The sequence below is a fragment of the Anthonomus grandis genome, chromosome 1 (genome assembly GCF_022605725.1).
Source record: "Anthonomus grandis grandis chromosome 1, icAntGran1.3, whole genome shotgun sequence".
Taxonomy (NCBI): domain Eukaryota; kingdom Metazoa; phylum Arthropoda; class Insecta; order Coleoptera; family Curculionidae; genus Anthonomus; species Anthonomus grandis.
The window spans coordinates 46,529,166-46,541,938 of NC_065546.1; the positions used below are offsets into that span (position 1 = coordinate 46,529,166).

The window sequence follows — 12,773 nt, forward strand, 5'->3', positions numbered from 1 at the left end:
GTAAGAAAATAAACAGTGAAAAGAAAAAGAAATGAGATATGAAGAAAAGAACAAAAAATCAGGGTTAGTCCAAGGATAATCCCCAACAAAACCTAAACTATTTAATGCACAAGATATTACTTTACTTCAAAACTCAATCACCGAATTAAAAAACAAAAATTACCAACTCGTATTTGATCATAAACTAAAAGACAGCAAAACCGCTGCCGTATACATCCGAAACAATGAACTAGTCTCAGATATCGGATACTTAAAAGCCGAGTCTGTGGAAAAAAATAACCTAATAAATTCTCCTGAAAAAGAAAACACTACTTTAAAAGAAAAACTATCAATTCTCGAAAACAAATTCTATAAAATAAACTCTAAAAATAAAAAAACAATTGGAATCAATTAACAATTTAATGACCAAATTAGATGAATTAATAAAAGTAAATAACGAAATAAACAATGAAAATACTGATTTAAGAAAATAAATTAAAAGATATAACGAAAATAATAAACCATGCCAAAAAAACAAAAAAAAAGAGTACTGTCGCCTCCTGCAGACGCTGATCTGTCGGCCTACAACAAGAAGGTAGGTCGTAGTAGATCTACAGGAAGCTTATCCCAGTTAACATATACTGAATTCGATGACACACAAAACAATCAAATGGACATTGAGAATATCATATCTGACACAATAGAAAAAACTTTATTTAGTGAAGAAAACTTTACAAAGTTAAATACTCAAAATATCAAAATCTCAATAACAGAAAAATAAATGAAAACAAAATAATCACCACAAAAAAAAGAACAGAAGATAAAGACGAATTCCCAACGCTCACAAACGTTAAAAATAACCCCTAAACCTCCGCTCTCCCCAACCTCTCACAAACAGGAAAAAGCGCAAGTAAAACATTGCAAAAAGCAAAAATCAACATTCCTATAATAGCGGCCTGATCCACAAAATACACAAACTGGGCTCATCTGGCAGATACACTAAAATAATACAAAGCTTCTTAAAAAACAGGAAATTCACGGTTAAAAATAAACAACGAAACACAAGAATATAGAAATTCAAGAGCAGGAGTACCCCAAGAAGCTCCTCTCTCTCCCTCCAGTTCTATACAATGTGTATCAGGCAGATATCCCAAAAAATGCACACTACTCAAAACTAGCGTTTTTCGCAGACGATACCTGCATATAAACAACGTCAAAACAAAGCGAGCAATTGGTCGTAAACCTGCAAACTCACCTTGACAGGTTACTATTATGGACTCAAAAATTTAAAATAAAAATCAATAGCGAAAAATACCGAGGCCATAAAGGTCACCATAAAAAGGAATAGAGAATTGCAAAATCTACAAAACTTAGTCACTAACAACGACATAATCCCCTGGAAATCAGAAGTAAAAAATTATGTATTACTATGTATTTTACTTTGTATTATTATGTATTTACTTCGACAAAATAAATTACTTTTCATTTCACGCCAGGCAACAAGTTAAGCAATGTAACGGGATTATAGCATCACTAAATCCCTACATTGGGCAAAAGAGCAAGCTCTCGCTAAAAAATAAACTACTCATATACAAACAGGTTATAAGACCCAAATTATTATACGGGTCAACCACCTACTATAAAACAAATAAAACAACACTAAAAAAACTACAAGTTTTTCAAAATAAAGCACTAAGATTAATTGTAAATGTTCCATAGTTTATGAGGAACATAGTAAATAAAACACCCAATCAAAAGTTGAGCCAGAACAACCAGTTACGCCTTACACAAACAGTTCAGATAACTTTATATGTTATGAAGATTATGTTGTTTGTTGGTTAAGGGACTATTTACTAGATCTATTGCAGTATATATGGCTTAATCGTTTATTATCTAGCAGCTTTTCTGTGGCATCTGTTATTCCTCAGGATATAGGATTATTTGTAAGAAATTTTGAATTTTAATTATTTGCTGACGATTTAAAATTGTTTTTGTCTATTGATTCAAATGTTCAACGTCAATTAATACCAGATAACTTGCATAGTGTTTATGAATGCTGCAATCCTAATGGTTTAGATTTAAATATCCTGAACTGATATTAATTAACTTTTGCTAGAATTTACAGTGTTATTGCAATTGTTTGATTATACTATAGGTTCCACTATTTTAAAAAAAGCCGCGGAAGGGATCTCAGAGTGTTTTCGATTTTAAGTTGATATTTGTGTATAGAAATCTAGGAATTATAGGTAAAAGCAGTTAAGATTTCTAATTCTCTGTCTATAAGGTTCTGTGCTTCTCGTTAATCGGTTCTAGTTTGAAGTATGATAGTTATGTATGGTCTCAATTTTATAAATCACATATTGAAAATATTAAGAAAGTCCAAAATAAATTCTTAAGAAATCTTTTAAACTCAAGATTCCATTAACTAATGGTCACAGTAATAACAAATTGGTCATGTTAGTTCCCTTTTTGGACCCACTTGAATTAAGGCGTAATAATTCAGACTTGTGCTTTATTTTTAAATTAATATCTGACATGACTGATTGCGATTATCTTTTAAAAAGGCTAAATTTTCAGGTATAAAAATTGACGACTAGACTTAAAAACTTGCATATAGATTTTGATAGTAGTTCTTATGGACAGCACAATCTTAAGTCTTAATTATGTCTTAATTTGCACGTTTTTTTTAGAAGTTTTAGGAGTTTTTTAAAATTTATTGTTGACTCGTGGCTTTAACATGTTTCTTTAAAGTAATTTATAATATTGACTTATGTCTTAGTATATTCTATCTTAAGTTGTATTAATATTAGTATCTTTTGAATTATTTTATTTTTATAAAATCGGTCAATACTGTTAATATAACAAAAGAAGTGAATTTATGACTTTATCTACAACTGAATCCGAATGCAAATTTTCCTCATTGCTTAGGCGCGTTAAATGGAAAACACATAAAAGTAAAAAAATCCGCAAATAGGGGCTCAATGTTCTTTGACACTTCTTATGTAAGTTACTTAATGCATTCAATAGACACCAACTTACTATAGCACATAGATACACAGGTCTGACTAACTTTGATTTAGATTTCAGGTGCGAAATATAATGCAATACCATTCTTATGTTAAAAATAGAATAATGTGCTTTCTCTTTCTCCCTCAAGAAAAAACTGCCTAGTCGTTAATATTAGAACTCATAAAGATTAATCTTTAACCACCTAAGGGTGTTGCCACATAATGCGGAAAATAGTGGCATTCTCATGTAAAATTCTCTTTAGCACCTCTTTTTTATAGCAATAAGTTAATTAAATATATTTATTTAATTACTTTTTTTATCATCTACCAAGCCCTTTAGGTCCTGCGACTGTAAATCAAGCATTTGATGAACCTGAATGGATCGGCAATGTCGTGGCCCATTATAACCAGGTGATAATAAATCAGCTCCAATTGGCAATCAAGGAAATGCAAAGCCTTTTGTTCTATATCACGCGAGGTAGTGAATAAATCAATCGGTTTCTAAAATGGTTTGAAGTAATGGCATAGATCGATCTAAGTAGTTACGAATATTTGTTGTTTTATTCTTTTAGCAACTTTTGCAATAAAAATAATGTGTAAGTAAAGCTCGCTCGGTGAATTCCCTTGGAATATTTAATATTTCACCGGTAAATTTATTACTTAACTGAGTAGAAGAATTATTGGCTTAGCAGTAAGCAATTTCGTAACAAGTTTCACCGACTGTAAAGTTACAAATGATCTCCCGAGTCGCGCCAATGGCAAAAAGAGAAAAATCGGGACTACATAAGCTAAAAATTTTCCTCGAGCGGTGATAAGAAATTAAAACAATGTGTATCTGTCAGCTATGAAAAATACTATTGGAGACAGAATCCAATTTGTTGCGAGATTCATATTTTAAGGCTTAAAATAAATTAGAAACGGTTTGCTGAATAGTTCTTTGGCCTTAAAGTTGCAATATCATGTCTGTAATTTGTTTCGGAGCAAGTCTTACGGAAAAGATTTATTGTTTTTTTTTCTGTTTTTCATTTATTTTTAAAGGCTGCCGCCTAATTGCTTTCAGTTAAGAAAAGATCGGAGTATCTTATTATTTATTTTTCTAGTCCATTATAATAGCAGTTGTATAAAAAAAATTACATTTTTAGGCATAACTTAAATGAATATGATACATTTTTTCTTCGAATGACTAAATAATTATGTCATGAATAATCCATTTGTACTTTTATTTAGAGTTATGACTTAAGCAACTTGAAACTGCCTTTGCTCTTCAACATGACTTTTTAGAACTTGAATAAAAAAAGTTTCTAGTGCATGGATTTTTTTAAATTTTATCTTTGAAAGGTTAAAAAAAAATCAAAGAAACTTTTAAAATCAAAATCAAGCCAATTTTACGAATATTTAGATAAAGCAATCCATATATGTCCTTTGCGATTATAATTAAATAATTGTACTGGGATATCTGGTAAATAATCAAAATGCATAAACAATTAAATTTATTTCATCCTAATCAACAAAATTAAACAAATCATTTGAATAATCGATTTACCCTTATTTACTTTCAAATTTTTGGATTTTATTTTAGTACCTCTTACTAATAAATTACTCTTACTCTACTCTTTTTAATACTCCCTAAACTTATATTTTAATACTTCTACTATTACTCTCTACAACTACATCCTGCTTAAATCATTCTAGATCTGGATTCTGATTCTTCGGCTTCTTCTGTATGCTGAAGTTCTTCAAAATGATTCAATGGCCTAGATTAAGTTCTCAAATGTTCTTTCGCCACTTTATCCAATTTTTTTCGGGAATCCTGTATTTGTTTTTTTTAATTTTCACGCTTGTTAGTATTTAATATAGTTTCAATGGATTATTATTTCAGTTTAGTTCTTATTATTTGCTGAATTATTCTCAAGTTGTTTATCTTGTTCTCTTTCCTACACAACCTGAAAAAAAAACAGAGCATATTAATTTTTTATCCCTACATAATATTTTCACATTAATTTAGAGGAGAAGAAGGATTTAAAAGTAAAAACCGGATTCTGCAGTAATGATGTATGTAGCTAAGCTAGTTTCAGTTCGAATATTTTTTAAGCTAAGTTTTCTGTGGTACTACTTTAAAAATAGTAATAATATTTTTATTAGCTTCTGAACTATAAGTAAAGTCGAGCCTTGTTGACAATATAAATAATGTAATCGTGTTCACTTAAATTATGCATTTTTGTCTTTCTATTGTCCAGTTTGGTGTAAACTAAATGCTTTAGAATTAATTGTATTCAAGTGTAATTCATTTTCTTTTTCTAGGTCATGCAATCCAAGTTTATTTAATTATAGCATTGGCTCCACTGTATTAAAAAGACTAAGCGAGGTAAAATATTTTGGTATAATTTTGGATAGCGAGTTATTATTGGTATTACATATTGAAAATCCATACAAAAAGCGTATAGAAGGAAGTAAGTATAGATTTAGGTTTTATAGGTAGATGAAGTGGTTATTTTTTATGTTTTATAATTAAAGCTTTGTATGCTTGCGCTATTCGATTGCGCTAGTCGACTTAATTAAAAGAATACAGTATAAACTTTTAAATAATTGTTTCTGAAAACTTAAAGTCCTCTATATTAGTGGACATACTGTCGATAGACACGGTGGAGTTGAGGCTCTTGAACTAACAATTGAACTAAACAATCATTATTGTTGTTAGTTTTACAGTGTATGTGTAGGTCCTGAGGCCTGATGATGCTCTGCTTATACAGGGCGAAACACGTGTAGCCAATAAAAATTTGCTTATGAGACCGTGACATTGTTTTTTGTTTGTTTGTTTACATTTTGTGTTGTCTCTTGGAGAAAATGGATGAGGATTTTATATTTATTGAGTAGGTTTATGTTTCGTAAAAATAAAGAAACAAGACCTAACTATCTTCTTTTATGTTAATTTTTGCAAAGATACTTACGGCCACTATAGTCCAGTTACTAGATGCAGCGTTCCTTTAATTTGTACGCATTAGGCCTACGTGTTTCCAACTATACATTTAAGTTCTCTCAGACATATTTATATTTAATTTTTAGCGTTATATTTTGCTGAGTGCTTTATTTTTATACCATAATTATGCTATTTAAATTTACGTTTTTTTTTTGTAAATTGGTTAATATGCTAAATAAAGATAATTATTGTCCTATTAAAGTCAAAAAGTAAAAACCCAATTTCCTCATTCTACTTTTTCTTTTTTCCTACGGCCAAATATCATAAAGGTCTATATTTTTATTATTTGACTTATCCTTATATATTTCTTTTTAAGGTTTGCTTTTTTATTAAATAGTATTTTGATAAAATAAGGCCTTTCATTATAATTATGTATAAAATGAAGAATTTTAATGTATAATTTAATGGATGCAACATACATCTTTGCTTCTCTGATTTTTGTATGAATATGAGCTGAAATCTAAATATACTCCTTAAGATCTTATAACAACGAAACACATTTTATAGAAAACATGAACAAATAAAAAAAAGAATATAATTGGTTAAATAATTCTTGTTACATAATATATTGAATTAAATTTATAATCCCTTATATGAATTATCCTATTAAACAACGCCTTAAATCCTCATGATTTTACACAAAAAACTAAACTTATTTGATATGCTATTGGGATCTAAATTCCTTATCTATTGTCCCTTTGCCAAACTCTCTTTGCATACAAAATTAAGTGCAGCTTTACTGTTAGGAGCTACGTCTGTGCCTTGTCTCTGTTTTAACTAAATTTTAGGTAGAGTCGAATCATATCTTACAAGGAAAGTATTACACTTCATATTAGTGTAAAATTGTATTGAAATACACAGTATTTTTTAATTGCTGAATTACCGAAATCTGAATAGTTATTTGGATGAATACAAATACATTTTTCTAGGATCGTGCAAATAAAATGAAAACCATATTTATTTATTTGTTTTTAACGACCTACAATTTTTCTATTTCTGTAGGAAAGTATACAAATATGTTCGTTGTAGTAGTCATTTCAATAGTTATTTCAGTAGTTCTTTATAAAAATAAATGTATATACATATTAAAAATAGTTAAAATGAATTGAATTACCAATAAAGATAAAAATGTATTGACGATCGTTTACGCCTTGGTAGTTCGATAAAGCTCTACGAAGCATTTAATTTTTTAAATCATAAACGGGTTTCATGCCCAATTAAATTATGCATCATTTACTCGTTTTAAATAAAATAATTAGGAATATTGATTGCAAAAAATATTACCAATAAACTGAATGCTAAATTATTACATAAAATCGAAATAAATACAGATACCTACTTAAACTAAGACCCAATGTATAAACATCGAGTTCCTCAAATAAGTTTAAAATTGTAGTGACGTTAATATTTTAAAACTCCATTATAATAAACTAAACCTGTAAAACAAAAAAAAAAAAGAATATGGATTTGATCCTGAAGGTTACTTTTAAAGGTCAAAATTTTGGCGCATGAGTTGGTTAGCTTTTATTTTGACCTTACTGCAACTAACTATAAAAAAATATATTTCATTAAAGGAAGCAAAAATTATACCCATTTAGATTATGAATTTCTCAATAATTTTAGCAATATTAGATCAAGTTCATTTAATTTATGATTTTTTGAACATTAATTGGTTCTGTTAATATATTTAGTAAAATTAAAATTGTTTGTTTTAAAACCGCATCTTTGTCTAAAAATAAGGCAAAAATTTCATATACAGGAATCTTGAAAAGTGAATCGTTTTTATGTTGCAGGGTGTTTTATATTTCTTATTGAAGATAGTTTTTTTTTTAATTTTCAAAACGCCTTGTCGTTATTTTTATACAGGGTCGTTTAAAATTAGTGGTCAGCAATGATAAAAATGTCATAACTTTTTTTCTGGTTATTTTTTAATTATTTGGAGAGTAAAATTAAAAAGAACCAACATTTTTTACATAAAAAAGGTACTCTTGTAAAATATTAACAAAAAACCATCTTCAATAGGAACTATAAAACATCCTGTAACATAAAAACGATGCATTTTTCAAGATTCCTGTATATGAAGTTTTTGTCTTATTTTTGAATAAAGATGCAGCTGGTAAAATATTACGATGTAATTTCGGGACACCCTGTATAAATAAAATATTAAATTTGATTATTTTTAACTCTCCAATAAATCTTTTTTTTTATTCCTTTTATGTTGACATCAGGCACTAGATTCAATCCTTTAGTTCACAAGAATTTATGATAAAATATGAGTAGACCGTAAGAAATAATACATTTCTGAAATTTTTTACGCAATTTTTTACCATTTTCTTTAAACTCAAAATTAGTCTCAAAATATTCGAGATTTTAGAAAATATTAGAGGTATTCCCTTCTAGGTGTATTACTTTTCTAGGTAGTATAGTATGCGTATATATAATATAAAGAAACCTCAGGTTATAAAGAAAAGTAAATGTCAATTGTTTTGTTACGATACCTATAACTTGATCGCATTCTTAATTCATCCTGAGAATATCAGGTTATTAGAAATTTCAATATTTGATAATACTATTTTTTGGTAATGTATTATACAGGTAATACGCTTAATACGACTGACCTTAACCTAGCTTAATATATATTTACTCATTTTATCTAAGTCAATACCAGCTTGTAACAAAACTGTCCTGTTTACTGAAATCAATATTCAGCAAATTAGTAAACGCTTGCTAGAGACAGCCTATTAAATAGCAATTAGACTGAATAACATAAAAATAGCCTGAAATGTTTATAAGTACTTTTCGTTAGATTATTTTATTTATTTAGACAGAAAAAAATCTAAAAGGAAAAACTCACTTTACCCACATTTTCTTTATTTGGTTAATAATTGTGCGGCTAGAAATTCAATAGGTTACTCATCGCCATATTCAGAGAAAGTACTTGCTGCTAGTTTAAGAGGAAGATGCATTAACTCTTATGTTATGCATTAAAGACAATGATGTTTAAGTATAAGTAGTATAGGATAAGGAGCTCTTATTTAAACTTAGGTCATTTACTAAGGAAATGCTAGGAGTTTATATTACATGTAATATTAAGCTTTGCAGTAAAGTTTTTCTCTGGGAGTGTGGGCCACCCTATATAGATGCACAAATAGCTTTACGAAAATCTTTTATGATTTTCGGCTAAAATCAGATTGATAATAAATAGATATTCTATTAGTTATAATTTTGTTAAATAAATACTAACATATAGAATCTAAATAAGCGATAAATTACTTAACACAGTTAGCACTTAAAATCTAACCCATATTAAACGTTAATGCCAAATTCTAAACAATATTCCATCTAAAGGTAAACAAAGCTTATATTTCCATTATTTTCGCGAGGTTAGCTACGAACTTCGGCTGCTAACCTCTTCATTTAGTTAATCCTGTTTTGTTTGCTTAGTTAAGTGAAAACTTTTCTTAACATTTTATGTGCCCGTGCACTCTGATGCTCTTGGGGATATGTTACACTGGTTCGAAAGTTTATTCATAAGTTTGCATGAAAGTGAATACGTTTTGCGGTTATATATGAATATTTAGTTGTGGAGAAATACATAATTTAATAAGTAAAAGTTAGGTGATTAAGAGGTGGAATTTGTAGCAATAATTGATGAGGTAGATTTAATGCTTTAGGGTTATTTAGCATTTCAAAACTAAAGTCGAGCTTTCTTAATTCTTTAGTCAATAAAATATTTGTTAGAAAAATTAATATTAAATAAAAAGTTTATTTATATTATATCAACTATAACTGGACTATCTTAGATAAAATAACCTGAGAGTTTTCAATATGCCAGAGACAGGTCAGTTTGTTTACTATAATCGATCGATCTTATAAATCTAATATGAGCAATTTTAATCTAGTTTTGCTGAAATCAATTGACCTGCTTATACGTTTTAGAAGTATGTAAAATTTGTTTACCGTAATTGACGCATCTCAGAAATCTAGCGAAAAAATTATTAATCCAGTTATATATAATAATTGCGACGTGTAGACAGCTACGTTTAAAAGAAACGTAAAATTAAATAAACTCACAGAACATTCTCAATATGTATCCTTTGATTTTTAGTTAAAGCAAAACCGCAGCATATCGAACGAGTATTTTTAGACTGAAATTTGAATACTTCCGAAAGCGATATAGTGCCTTGGTGCGGAAAAAGCCAGCGTTCCCTACAAAATGCTGGTTTGGCTGAATATTTTAAATGACTTGCTTAAGGATTCTTTTGGTGCTCTCCAGTTAAGCTTTATCGTGTCTGCTTTTCCTTTATGCATAAATTGAAACTGCTGGGGTTTAAATAAAACATTATTTTATCAATGACAAACAATAAAAAGAGTTTAAATATTAGTAAATAATAAATTAAGACATTGAAAGCAGTATAACAATAGGTTCATGCAAAATTTTTATAATACATGTAAATAGTGAATAGTCAATGTTATGTATGTCAATGTTGGATAAAATATTAGATTTTTTGTTAAATTGTAAAGATGTAATGATTTTTTAATTAGTTATTATATCTTATATATTTAAAAATTTATACTATAGTAATCAATTTCGGTAAGGCGTCTATGATACGGCCTTATTTAAAAATTAATTTTTTTGTTGAAAAATTCGTAAAGCACGTCGATTTGTTTATTAAGGTATTTCCTAAAACCGACAGAATTAAGAGTTTTTTTTAAACTAGAACTAAAGTACCTGAGCATATAGGTCTGCTCTTTCATACCAATATTATCCCACTTACACAAGTAAATTGTTACTGGATAATAGACCCATTATTCAATATACCAATTTTTTAAAATTATGTGCCCAGAAATAGATCTCTTCTAAAAGATAACTGTGTGTATGAAGGTCAAAGGATGAGTATGGCGGAAGTGGACATACAATCAAAATAGTTTTGCACTGCAAGGTCAAGGACATGCTATAAATCTCGACAAATTCTACAACAGTATTAAATTAGCTGCAAAACTGCCAGAAAATGACATCTATTATACCGATAGTCTAAGAAGTGACCGAAAGGTGACAATCCATAAGAGGTCATGATGGCAAAATTCAAACGAGAAAAAAACAAATCAAGGTTCTCTAATCGAATTTAATTCAAAAGGACAAGCAGGATGATATAAAAGCATTAAATTAGATTGCCTATCAAGTATTGAAAAAAACTACAAATGAAATAAAGAAGGATATACTAAGACCAAAAGAACACCAAAAGAATAACTTCTAGTTTTTGTGTAAAATGCTGTGAAGACTTACAAAAATTAGTTTTGTTAGTTTGTTGTTTCTTATGTTTTTGGTTTGAGCAAACTGGTTTATATTTTCTAGAACTTCTTGGAAATTTATTGTAAAGCAAAGGTGTTTTCGTATTTTTGCATACCTTTATCTTACTATATGTTAACTTATTGTAATTCTTTTATGTCTCCTATGTAAAAATAAATGTTTAATATATTATTAGTGTCTATTTTATTCGAATTATTGCTAAAATAATACTTAAAAATACTATTTATGTCACATGATTTATAGCATATATAAAAGCAAAAACAGAAGTAACACATAAAAGAGTCTGAGGGTACCTTAAAAATTTTGTCGGTAGTCAACCTGTTAAATACTAGCTTCGCTAATATAGGTAAAATTATTTCAAATAATATAGTTAAATTACGTTTTGAGTCCTATATTGCATAGAATAAGCCTTGTCTTTTAAGTTGACATATTCTCTAATACACTTCAGGAAACTATTGTGATACATGTTTCATAAAGCGATCTGAAAGTAATGATGGCTACGTAAACAATATGAACAAACTAGCAATGTAAACAAAAAGAATTTAAAACAATCATACTTAAAAACACTAGTTCATTAAATGCTGAAAATGGCCACCGTTAACCTCCATGCAATAATATAGATTTTTTTCAAATAGATGTTGCACATTCTTGTATTAAAGATGGTTGGATAGTATAGATTTTACTCTTTAGGTGACTCAACAAAAAAAAATCCAGAGGTGAAAGATCAGGCAACCGCGTGGACCATTCAATACAGTTTCTTCGTCCAATCCAGCGACCAGGATAGTTCTCATTTAAATAATTGCAGACAGCTAGTAATGAGGAGGGGCACCATCCTGCTGACCAATTACCTCAAGTTTAACGTATTGATTGTTCTTGTCATTTTCAATTTAATTTTTCGATTTGTGCAGAAGATGGTGGAATTGTTAGCAATCTCTGTGCAAATTGTAAAAGTGAGAGATGATCTTCTATTACCGACATCAACCAAATTAGTCCAAAATTCTAAATTTATCCAAATTTGTTAATCCTTTACTATATAGTTTTACGTAATATAAATCTGTGGACTTTTTTTTCTATTTGATTTTAAATTTATCTTTATTTTAAATGTGGATGTAAGTAAAAAGTGAATTAATAATGCAACATTTTAAGGACAACTTTTAAAGTTCAGCAACATCCACCATAAAATAATCCTTTCTTTGGCAAGTATTTAATATGTGATGTCAGCCTTTTTTTTATTAATCGCTATTTCCATATATAACAATGAAGAATAGTCATCTCTGTTACTGCACCAATTAATGTCACAGTGAAATTTTATCCATTGACGTCCCGTTTAAATAATTCTTTTCTGTTTAATAAGCCTAAATAAAACTAAATTTTAATATCTTTATTAATATTGACTGAAAAAGGGTAAAGATGTTTTTACCGGAAATTCTGTTGATATTTATTAACTGCTGTTATTTTTATTTACCATCCTTTAACTTATATCTGTTTGAATCACTAT

General features: G+C 28.6%; 1 long non-coding RNA gene across 1 annotated transcript in view; it reads left to right on the forward strand.

The window, feature by feature from the left end:
* Positions 1-12,511, forward strand: part of LOC126742371 (uncharacterized) — a 37,794-nt gene extending 25,283 nt beyond the window's left edge. Inside the window, exons 2-3 of the long non-coding RNA XR_007662545.1 lie at positions 5,289-5,437; positions 11,966-12,511. This is a non-coding gene — a long non-coding RNA (uncharacterized LOC126742371). The remainder of the gene's footprint in view (positions 1-5,288; positions 5,438-11,965) is intronic.
* Positions 12,512-12,773: the final 262 nt, after the last annotated feature.